Source organism: Arachis hypogaea, chromosome 9, assembly GCF_003086295.3.
Source record: "Arachis hypogaea cultivar Tifrunner chromosome 9, arahy.Tifrunner.gnm2.J5K5, whole genome shotgun sequence".
NCBI lineage: Eukaryota > Viridiplantae > Streptophyta > Magnoliopsida > Fabales > Fabaceae > Arachis > Arachis hypogaea.
In genome coordinates this window covers 31,825,868-31,838,508 of record NC_092044.1, presented here as the reverse complement: position 1 = coordinate 31,838,508, position 12,641 = coordinate 31,825,868, and positions in this window count along the sequence as shown.

The following is a 12,641-nucleotide window of genomic DNA, read 5'->3' as shown; positions in this document are numbered from 1 at the left end:
CGTGCGCGTCAGGCACACACTCGCGTCGTTTGCGCGAACTTCAATCTACGCGTACGCGTCAAGCACGCGTACGCGTCGCTGTGATTTTGTCCAATTCACGCGCACGCGTCAGCCATGCGTATGTGTCACTGTCCGCTGGTTGTCTCCTTTATTTCTTGTGCTCCTTCCATTTTTGCAAGCTTCCTCTCTATTCTCTAAGCCATTCCTGCCCTATGAAGCCTGAAACACTTAACACACAGATCACGATATCGAATGGTATAAAGGAGAATTAAAATACACAATGAAAAGATCTCTAGGAAGCAAGTTTTCAATCTTGGAACAGTTTTAGGAAGGAATTGTAAATTCATGCAAATCATATGAATAAGTGGGCAAGAATTTGATAAAAACCACTCAATTAAACATAATATAAACCATAAAATTGTGGTTTATCAGAGACACTCACAACATACATTCTTTTCTCAACTATTATCATACTATGGCGTTAAGCTCTGTGACGAGTATAACATGTTCAATATTATATAACTAAATATAGAGCTATAGCTCTATAGGATCATTGATGAGTAACATCCAGCGGTTATTGCCATGACATGCTAAGAGTTGGGTTAGTACATTCATATACCGCTGCTTCGCTAGCCATGATATAGGGATCGATACCAGTCAGATGTATGCTAGCCTTGAGATAGCTTCATGTTATAGGATGATGATGTGGGCCATTATAGGCCATCGATGGAGGTGACATAGCCTCATCACCAGAGTGGTATGGTGGACTTCAACGAGGTCCTTATAGTGACGCTAGTGGTTTATTTGCACGGGGAGGTACTCCACCATTAGCCTTTGGGGCACATAATTCAACCATTTCAGCAATCAATGTCACAGCTACAGCCACAGCTAAAGGAAAATGAGATCGAGGATGAGGAGTCCTTAGTTCAAAAGTCGAGGAGGGTCACTAGAGATCCTCAATGTGGTATTGATCATTGTTTGGGGCATCATGATGTCGCCCATTAGAGTTGGTTTGCTTTTACTAATGTATTAGCGTTCGTGTCCTGATTAAATAGTTACTGTAAATGTCATTTACTTTTCCTTGGCTTATTGTAAGGATTGAATGTAAGCATCATTTAGTTCTCGGTTGTTTATTGTAGCAGTCATATGTAACTGTCATTTACTTTATCGTTGTTTAATGTCAGTTGGTCTGAAACACCCTATGCAAATTGGCCAAATAGCAAATAACATTACTAAAGATGAGCATTACGATTTCAACACTCATAAAGACACATTAATAAAGTGACACTAAGAAGACACCAACAAAATTAAGAACATAACAACCATCGCATGAGCAAAGTAACATCACAAACAATGATGCACTAATCGTTGCTCCTGATTTCGGATCCTGAAGCAACTTAACGGTAAGGGCAAGTCCTCTTACTGTGGCCAGCCTACCTACATAACTCGCATCGCTTAAGATGTAAAATCCAGTCAAATCATAATTAATTAAATAATAAATTAAATATGAGCGAATATAGTTAGAAAATTTAGCAATCAGAATTTGATGATTTAAATATGATATTTGGACTCAGTAGATTTTTCTAAGTCGGAAAATATAGTTTTATGCGTAAAAGTCGCACTGAAAATTTGACCGGCAGTACCAGCTGAGATCTGTCTGGTACTGCAGCTGAGAAAATTATTTATGAGTGAGAAAGGTTAGAAAGTTAAATATTTGTTGTTGAGGTGGTATAAATAATTAAAGCACACATTAAAATGCTAATCTCAAAGGATTTATCCTAAAATTAGGCCAACAGGCTAAACCAAGTGAACCGGATCCAAGTGGGCCGAAACCCACATATATAAGCATTCACATTAAGCCATTTCAGTATCATTTCTTCCCCCCTTTTTGTGTTCTACAATGACAGAGAAGAGAGAAAAGAGAAATCAAAATCCTAACTCCTTTTGATCTTCAAATCACCATAACTTTCTCTCCGGAGCTCTGATTGATGAATCAAAACCCTTGATGAGCTCTTCAAGTTTATCTAAGTATTGTGGTGATTATTTTGCTCTCCTCTGTCCAGTTTTTTTTTTCACTTTAAATTCAAATTTGATTGTGGGTTTTGAGAAAATCTTGTAATTTTGGTTGTTTAGGGGTGCTCTAGTATGAGCCATTGGTGAGTTCCATCAACCAATTTTGTGGGTTAAGATAAGGAACCCTCTAACCCCTTGTAATTTATGAGATTTTGTGAGTCCTAAGTTGATGTATGTATGTAATGTGTGTATTAGAGTATTGGGTACACTTTTGGAACTTGAATCTTGCTTGTGAAAGTGTTTGGTGGAGCTTGGAGCTGCGTTTTGATGGAGACTCCCAAGTGAGGGCTTAAATTTGACTTTCAAGAGGTACGGTTTAAGTTTCATTTAAGTATCGTATGGTGTGATAAGAATTCCTAGGTTAAATGCCCCTAGGATTAAGTTTGAATTGTGTGTTTGATTGGAATTGATGTGTATAGATGACATATTGTAGAGAATAATAATTTGGATATGTATTACGTGATTTTGCATATTTGGTGTGTTGTGAAATTGAGGAATTGGATGATGATAGTATGTGTTGATATATATATATATATATACTAGCGGCTCAACAGGCACTAACGTGCCTGTTCAGCCGCTTTTCTATTATTTTTAAGAAATTAATTTTATTTTTTTGTTAATATATTATTTACTTTAAATTTATTAGATTTTTTTATTTTAATATTGACGTGATCTTATTTGTATCATATTTTGTTGAAACTAAAATTACTATAAGACACTTTAAAATGTTAAATTATAAAACCACACAACAGAGAGGTAATATAAAATGGTCATAGTTTAAAATTTTAGGTAATATATGAGGTGAAATATTCGATAGAGTAAATTTTTATTCTCAACTATTCTAAAATATACAAAAAGTATTTTCAGAATGATAATGCTTCTACTGTATTTCTTTAAAAGTTTTGAATGTCGTTTATTAATTTATAATATTTTTAACTTAATTTTTAAAATTTATTATGACAAAATAACGATATGATGAGGATTTTGTCTGCTAAAATTGCGAAAATATTTTTAAAAAATAGTTTATTCATCGTACTTTTTTTTTGGTGTTTATGTTATATTCCATATATTATTAAATTTCAATTTGATAAGTTTTTTTATAATTAAGGGCTTATTATTTAGTTACTATAATTTAATTAAGATTTATTTTTCATCACTAAATGATGTTATGTGTATTACAGTTATTGCCATTAAATAATATTTGTAGTAGCATTTTTTTTTGTACTTAAATTAATTATTTAATAAAAATTTGTCCGGTAACTCATAAAAATATATACAATGTTATCTATGTTTTTAATTTGAGAATTTTTAATTTAGTTACCTATTGACTTGTAATATTTAATATAGTATTTTGATATTTTTTAAGAAATTAGAACACATTTTGCCGTGACCAAATTTTGCTATCTATTAAATTTTTAGTTGGATAAAAATTCTATAATAAAAAGGATCCATATAATTTGTACAATACATTAATAAATACATGAGATAAAATAAGACATATTTTTGTACTATTTTTTAATAGTTGTTGTTTTGTGTTTAAGATAGATCTTTTCTAATTTTACTATTTAATTTTAAAAAATATATGTTGTTACCAAAATTTTATTACAAAGTTACTGTTATTATTAGTCTTACGAATATATTGCCTATTTAAAATTTATAGTATTTGTTAATTATTTGTTTTATTTTTTTATTATGGAATTCATAATTTTGTTTGACACGAGGCATTTTATATAGTAGTGTACAATATCAAACCTCTTAATTTATTCAATACAAAAAATATTTTAAATGAATATTATACAATGAAGATAAAATATTAAAAATATAAGTAAAGTAAGTGAGTACTAACTATTCATATTTGCATGACTTTTAGCATTGTTTGTAAATGGTTCATTATAAGAGATTGATTGAGACATTGAATTAGTATATTAAGATTATCTTGACCTACACTTATAAAAAAAAATACAAACTTAATATGTTGTAGATTATCTTAAAAAATTGTTAATCTTCTATATTAAGATTTAATGTGTTTATTTGTTAACATTTCACATTAGAAATTTATTATATATTTAATATTATTAAATTAATATATTTTTTAATAATAAATAATGTTACGTGTCTCATAATTATTATCATTGGCTGATATAATAGCATTTTTTTATAATTGATATTTAAAATAGTTATTCAATAAAAATTGATTCAGTAGCTCATATAAATATGTAAAGCATTATCTATGTTTTTAATTTTAGAATTTGAAAATTATTTATCCAATCACTGTTTGTAATATTTAATATAGTATTTAGATTTTTTATAAAATTATGACCCATTTTACCGTGATCAAATTTTGGCATTTGTTAAATTTTTAAATGGACAATAATTTTATAGTAAGAAGGATTAATTTTTATTTATGCCATACATTTAAATACATGAGATGAAATATCAATATTTTTGTATTCTTCTTCTATTATTATGTTTGTATTTAGGTCAGATTTCTCCTAATTTTATTTTAAAATTATAAAAATATATATTATTACCAAAATTTTAAAATATGAAAATATAAATTAAAATAAAAACTAAAAAAATTAAATTAAAGTATATTAAAAATCATTATGTTACATTAATTTAACACAATATATAAATACTATTTTGATAATAAAATTATTATGTTTGACAAGTTTTTGTAATTATCTTATAACGTAGTATTTTTATATATAAAATGACTTCATTTTTTTTAATATAAGAATGCAAATGCATATTTTTTTATTTTTAATATTTTATCTCAAGCATCTACATTAATTTGAAACATAAATATATTTTTTTTGTAATAAATTTTTATAATAAAAGTTTTAGTTAAAGAGTACTCAATACTTCCTTTTATAATTTAGAACAATAAATTTATTTTCATTTCAGAGTTATTACTTTATAAAATATATTTAATCACTCAAATTTAAAAATACACATGATAAAAAATAAGCAATATGTTAATTTTTTTCTCTCTTTATTCTATTTGTTATTATTAGTTTTATGAATACATTATTTATTTTAATTTTTTAATTATTTATATATTATATGATAAAGATGAAATATTAAAAAAATTATTATTTTGTCCACTAAATTTATTTTATGAAATAGATTATGTAAGGATATACGAAGTCTAAAAAAATTGGACACCAAATTCTAGTAACTTTTTGTATTTTTTTATTAAGGAGTACTTTGTAATATGTAATTTTTTTAAGTTAAATAATAAGCATAAGAGTGTATATTAATTTAATTAATTTTGTTATAGAATACCAATTAATTATGTTACTATAACGTCTGTTATTTTGTTATTGAAAATGAATCGGTATTTGAATTGAGTACGTATTAATAATTTTTTTTATTGAAAGTGAATAAAATAAAAAAAAATTGGTAACAGTTTTTTTTTATTGAAATCAGTTTTTAAGTTCTGTCGTGTCGTGGGATAAAATCAGTTTCTAATAAAGAGAGAACATGGGTAAAATAGGAAGAAAGAATTGGATACCAAAATTCCGTATCCCCATTATATATATATATATATATATATATATATATATATATATATATATATATATATATATATATACCATTATATATTGGTATATATATATAATGGATTGATGAATTGGGCTGGAGGCCGTGAATCGAAAGAGGTAAGAAAGGTAAGTGGTATTTGTATGGTGTGATGATATATGAGATTGAATGAATTTTAGATATTGAACGTGTGAATAATTGGTAGGATTGTTCAGTAATGAGATTGAGGAATTGAGGTGTGGAATTTGATGGTTTTGGGTGAAAATTGTGTAGATGAGGTACGTTTGAATTTGGTTGAGTGAAATTGGTGAATTTGGTTGATTTGGGGTCAATTTGATAGATGAAAATAAATTTGGCTTGTGAACTTTGGAAAAATTGGTGATTTCTATTTTTAGGTAAAAACCGATTTTTGACCAACTTCGTCAGTCCGTAATTCGGTCATTGGAGTTGGAAATTCTTCAAAACTTGATTTTTATGAAAGTTCATTCAACTATCTTTCCAACGGTTCAAGAATGGTTGGAAAAGGAATTTTTTGGAAAAAGTTGAGGTTTTGAAAATTGGACTTAAAAACTTATTTCTGCAACATATCAAATTTTTTGTTTTATGATATGCATGTGTACGCAACTTTTGACATGCGTACGCAGGCATTGGCCTCTACCAAGTGCCTCTGTGTATGCGGATATCGCATGCGTACGCGTCATGGTCCAAAATTGGGATTATGCATACGCGACATCCTGCATGCGTATGTGACTTACTAAATTTTCACATCATGCGTATACAACCTTCACATGCGTACGCGAATCCCAAGTTTTTAGCCTATGCGTACACACACCACCTTTATGCATACGCACACCTCCCAGAATTTGGAAAAATGTGTTTTTATGGCTTTCAACCATTCTTTTGGTCTTTTAAACCTTTATGAACATCAATAAGAGTTTAGAGCCGATGAAATTAAGTATAGAGGAGCTAAGAACAATACTTAACGAGTGAGATAATGAATCAAAGTAAAAAGAAACTAAGTGTGGCTTGCAAGTTTGGACATTAAGTTTGGACATTTGTTCCAAAACCAAATGAAAAAAAAGTGACCGGCACCAAGTGGATATTTCGGAACAAGCTAGGAGAGGATGGTAGCATTGCAAGAAACAAAGCAAGGCTAGTAGCACAAGGATATGACCAAGAAGAAGGAATAGATTTTGATGAATACTTTGCACCTGTTGCCCAAATGGAAGCCATAAGAATTCTTCTAGCTTATGCTGCTTTTGTGGTTTTAAATTATATCAAATGGATGTGAAATGTGCATTCTTGAATGGTGTGATAGATAGAGAAGTGTATATGGCTCAGCCACCTGGTTTTGAAAATAAAGAATTTTCTAACCATGTTTTCAAATTATCAAAAGCTCTCTATGGTTTAAGACAAGCTTTTAGAGCTTGGTATGAGAGACTTAGCTCTTTTCTTTTGAAAAATAGTTTTCAAAGAGGCACCACAGACACTACTCTATTTATCAAGAATTCTAATAATTTTTTTATTCTAGTCCAAATCTATGTTGATGACATTATCTTTGGATCAGCCAATGAATCCCTTTATACTGAATTTGGAAAACTCATGACAAGTGAATTTAACATGAGTATGATGGGTGAACTTAATTTTGTCCTTGAGCTTCAAATTAAGCAAACTAAAAATGGTATTTTTATTCATCAAGAGAAGTATGCCAAGAAACTAGTTAAGAAATTTGGTATGAAAAATTTCAAACCCATAGGAACTCCCATGCACCCTAATTCAAAATTAGAAAAAGGGAGAAACTGAGAAAGATGTAGATGAGACTAGGTATAGAGGAATGATTGGCTCTCTTATATACTTAACTTCCTCTAGACCTGACATTGTGCAAAGTATTGGAATGTGTTCAAGATTCCAATCAAAACCTAAAGAGTCACATCTTTTAGTAGTAAAGAGGATCATTAGATATGTTCACGGCACATCCAATTTTGGCTTATGGTATCCTAAGACTGATGATTTTTCTGCAGTTGGCTATTGTGATGCAGATTTTGCTTCTAATAAAGTTTATAGAAGGAGCACATCAGCCTTATGTTGTTTCCTTGGACAGTCTCTGAATGTTTGGTCAAGTAAGAAGCAGTCCACAATGGCTTTATCCACTGCTGAGGCTAAGTATATAGCTGCTTCTTCTTGTTGTTCTCAGCTTATGTGGTTAAAAATACAGTTGCTGATTATAAATTAATTGCTGAAAATATTTCATTGTTATGTGACAATATGAGTGCCATTAATATTTCAAAGAATCCAGTTTTGTACTCTAGAACTAAACATATTGAAGCAAGATTTCACTCAATAAGAGAACATGTTCAAAAAGGGGATATTAGCATTCAATTTGTTAAATCAGAAGAGCAATTCGCAGATATTTTTACTAAACCACTAGCTGAAGACAGATTTTGTATGCTTAGAACTAGTCTAGGAATTTTAAGTCATGATTCATTGTTTGAAAATCTCTGATGTGTTTATTGAAGTTTTTGTCTCATAGGTTGGGATGAGACAATTCTGGGCATATGAAGAACCATTTCTGAATGGCACTCTCTGGACTTTACTGCACATGCTGAATCATCTGGGCTAGCCTTAAAATTCATATTCTAAGTGGTCCAATGTGCTTCCTTAAACCCAACCACCTCTGGGCCCAAAATGAGTGTTACATCATTCATGTGTTTTATTCACTTTATTTTATTTTATTCTGTTCCTTTTTGTCCTTTATTCAAAAGTTTTCAAATTTAAAATTATTTTCTATTTTAATTTTTAATAAAATCAAATTACTTTTCTTTGTGATATCAAGTCCTTTCAAGGTCAAATCCTAAATGATGCAGTTGCATGCTTTAAGAAATATTTTTTCATGGTGCAGTTACCAACACTCCATCTTCTCCCTTCATAACTTCTTCCTCCAACCCTTCGGTTTTTTCCCCACTACCTTCACTGCTTCTCTTTGTTCTAAATCAGAAACTAAACAAATGAGGAAGAAAACTATTCCTCAAAAGCCTCCTCGTGAAAAGATTTTCAAGATTCCAGCAAAACCAAACCCTCTACTCGTTCACAAGACCGAACATTTACACCTTCTCCTTCTCCTCCTACATCTCCTCCTCACACAGACCCCATGGCTCGCACCAAGAATCCCTCAAGGATTCATTCTTCTTCTACCAAGCTGACGCCACCACCAAAGGAGCCTCCTTCAAAACCCAGTACCTCGAAGGGGAAACGCCCTGCTGTAGCCAAACCAGATACTGAGCCAACTCAACCTAAGCCAAGGTCTGTACCTACTCACCCTCAGAGAGGTGAAACTCGAATCCCTCTTAAATCTGTTAGAGAACCCTTTGTTGGCCCTTGTGAACACAAATCCCACTTCTTGACTTTCCACTCAAACAACAACCCTCACAGATTTAGATCTGCATGAATAATGATTTCTTTGAAAATGTTATTGCTCATCGCACTCTGTGTCCCTCTTTTCTCGTTGATTTACCTAATATGAAAAGAAAAGGTTTTTCTTTTGTTTATAACTTGATTTTACTTGAATGGAATCATCTTTTTAACATCAAAAAGCCAGTGTACCCACTTTTAGTCAAAGAGTTTTACGCTAATATGACTTATCATGAGGGTAGCGTTCGCTCATATGTGAAAGGCCGTGACATTATGTTAAACAATGAAACTATCAGCGATTCCTTTGAATTCACTGACGTTGGGGCTTGTGCTTACACTTTGGGTAAGTGGGATAAAGGGGGTAGGACTCTCCTTCAATGATGCTCTTGCTTATGTTTGTGAACACATTTCCTTGATTGATGGCATTACCCCCACTCACAAATCCCTGGGTTATGAACGTGCTCAATTGCATCGTATAGTAAATCACATCATACTTCCTCAAAGTGGTTCATACCAAAGGGTTTCTTACACTGACACTCTTGTTTTGTATGCGATCCTCACTAAAACAAAAATCTCCTTTGCTTATTTAATGGTAAGATATATGTTTGATTCTGTTAGAAGTGAGAAAGATAAAGCCCTTCCTTATGGCATGTTCTTAACTTGTATATTTGAATATTTTGGTGTTGATTTGTCTAATGAGTCATATGAGAATAGACACTCTTATCTAAAGGGAGGTGGTTCAGTGAAACAGCAGAAAAAGGGACATACTCGTTTTGAGAGGGTATGGTCCTAGATGATGATGATGATGACTTCATTCCTGAGGAATCTCCTCCTTCTTCTACCGAGGGTATCTCAGTCTCAACTGGACAAAAATCTGCTCTATTTGAGGTTGTCAAAGATGTAGTACAAGAGTTTATCTCCCAATCAAACCATATGATTGCTATGAGCAAAGAACATAGGAAGCTAGCAAGAAAGCATGAGAACTTCATCAGAAAATCAAGAGATAGAGTGGATGTTTTCATGAAGTTCATTGATAATCTCCAACAGGATGAAGCTGCTGCCACTGATGCTGAAGAAGAAGCTGATTCTGAGGAGGATGGTTCGGATGCCTAAAATTGTCTCATGTTGCTGCTACCTTTTTGTTCACTTTTGTCTCGTGAATACTGTTGTCATTTACTTTTGGACTACTTTATTTTTTTTGGATGACTGTAGTACTTTTAACGACTATTGCACTTAGTTTTAATTACCTACTGGTTTTGGACTTTGCACTAACAGTTTGTTGCAGGTGTCAGCTCCTTTTGTTCCACCCTTGATGACAAAAGGGGGAATAGTAGCATAGAATTTATTAGAAGTTTGAATTTTGAATTTTTGCTGCTGCTTCGATTTCCTTTAGCATGTGAATTTGAAACTGCCTTAAATGATCTACTGCTGTTTTTGCTTTTGTGAGCCCTGATGCTCTGATTTGGTTAAGGCATGAGCTGGATATTTGTCAAAATTGCTGATTTGTTATGATTTAGATTTGGGGTAAACAAATCCACTTAGCCATGTTTCATAAGATGTTATAAATTTTTGAAACTATTTGCTGCATCCTTGGATAGTAAATAGCATTTTATTGGGTTCCAAATAAGTATATGCAAACAGAAAAGAAGAGAAGAGCATAAATCTAGGGGGAGCATCTCTTGAAAAGGAAAGGGGGAGCAACACAAAAGCAAGTAACATCATTCAAAGCAAAATTTCTTAACTTTATTCAAATTCAATTCCTTTTGATTAATGTTTCAATTTTGTTTGTCATCAAGGGGGAGATTGTTGAGTTAAGAAATTAACTAACATAATTGATGATGACAAATATTAATTTTATTAGGCTAATTACCCAATTAGATTTTATCACTTTGTTTAAGTGATGAAGGCCAAAGAAATAATATTGCAGCAGCCCAATAGGATGGAGATCAAACCAGAAACAAAAATAGGCAATAAATCACTTAAAGCCCAAACTGATTGAGCAAAGAAATCACTTAGGCTTATCAAGATGAAAGCTAACCCAAGCCCGAATGGAAGTCCACTCAAGCTCAACCCTCCAAGTTGTTGCCTCCAAAGCAACGTTCACCTTTTTCCCTCTTGGTCAGAAATCAGAGAAGTAAGAGAGAGCTTCATTCCTAAGCTATTCATCAAAGAAGAAAGAAAGAGAAGGGTTAAGCAAAAAGGTTGAGGTCTAATCACCTAAATCTACCCATTTTAGGCTAAGGCAGAAGTTAAAGGTAACTTATTTCCTCTTGCATGCATCGTGCTTTCTTCTCCTCTTCCCCAACTCTCTGCCACTCCAATTTAAGATAAATGAAGAAAGTAAACTCTGTTAACCACTGTTGTAAATCAAAGGCCAAGATTGTTTCTTGGAGACCAAGTAGTATCTCAAGGGTTCAGATGTGGGATTGCCATTGAAAACTTTTATTCATTGCTTCCCTGAGGCTTTCGGTCAAGTAAGAGAAAGTCATATTCAAATTTCTAATTTAGAGATTAACTGAAAAAAGTGATGTGGTAAGTTGGTGAAGCACAAAGCTTGAGGAGTTGACTTGGTAGAGTGCAACTCAACAACATGCAAGAAGATACAAAAGACAATTTGTTCATTATTCTGAGACAAGGAGAAAGAACCAGGGTTTGAAGTTCATGTTCTGAGAAGTCTTCTCTGAGAAAAGTTTATCAACTTGGACAGTGTTTCCTAGTCAAAAGGGCATTCTGCCAGAATGAGGAACTAAATCAGAGTCAAGCAAATCTGGTTCATCACATAGCAACAGAGGTTGTTGAAGCATCAATCTCCTTCATGTTTTACAGATTGTAATTTCATTTTCTATGTATATCTTTCTGTAATTTCTTAAGTGTGAAAAGGCATAAAGAGAGAGCTCAAGTAAAAGCCAATGAGTATTAAAAGGCTGAGGGATACACTTGAGAGAAAAGCCTAGAGTGATTTCAAATTTCTTTAGGTTGATTTTGTGTCTTGTATCTTGTACCAGTGAGGTACCCATTTCTTAGTCGGGTGAACACTAAGAGTGAAGAGTTAGGTATTAGCATAACCAAGTCAAGTTAGGTTAGAACTTGAGAGTGAAAGGATTGTGTCAATCCTGTGGAATTCGTGTATGTAATACTTTAACTATAGTGAAAATTCCACCACTGTTGTGGCGGAGATTGGATGTAGGTTGCATTGCACAAGGCAACTGAACCAGGATACATGATGGTGTCGGCTTCTCTCTTCCCTTCTCTGTTCTGTTTTCTGATATTCATGAGACAAAATAAAATTGTCTTATAAATTTTTCGCTGCTGAGTTCAAACAGATTCAGACTGAAAGATTGTTATAAAAGAGTTACATCATTAAAGTAAAAAAGGTCATAGATTCGACCCTTCCTTCTCTAAACCTTCTACAACCTTCAGAAAAAAATGTGTAACTAGTGAAGTCTTGACTTTATGACAATAAGCTTTTAACTATTGCTTTTTTTTATACAGAGATTTTTAAATATAAAAGATTTTTTATCCAATATTCAAAATTTTTTATATAAATTACAAATAATTTTTAGTTTAATTTCTTACATTTTTATTGGTTCTCCCTTTTTAAAATTAATTTTATA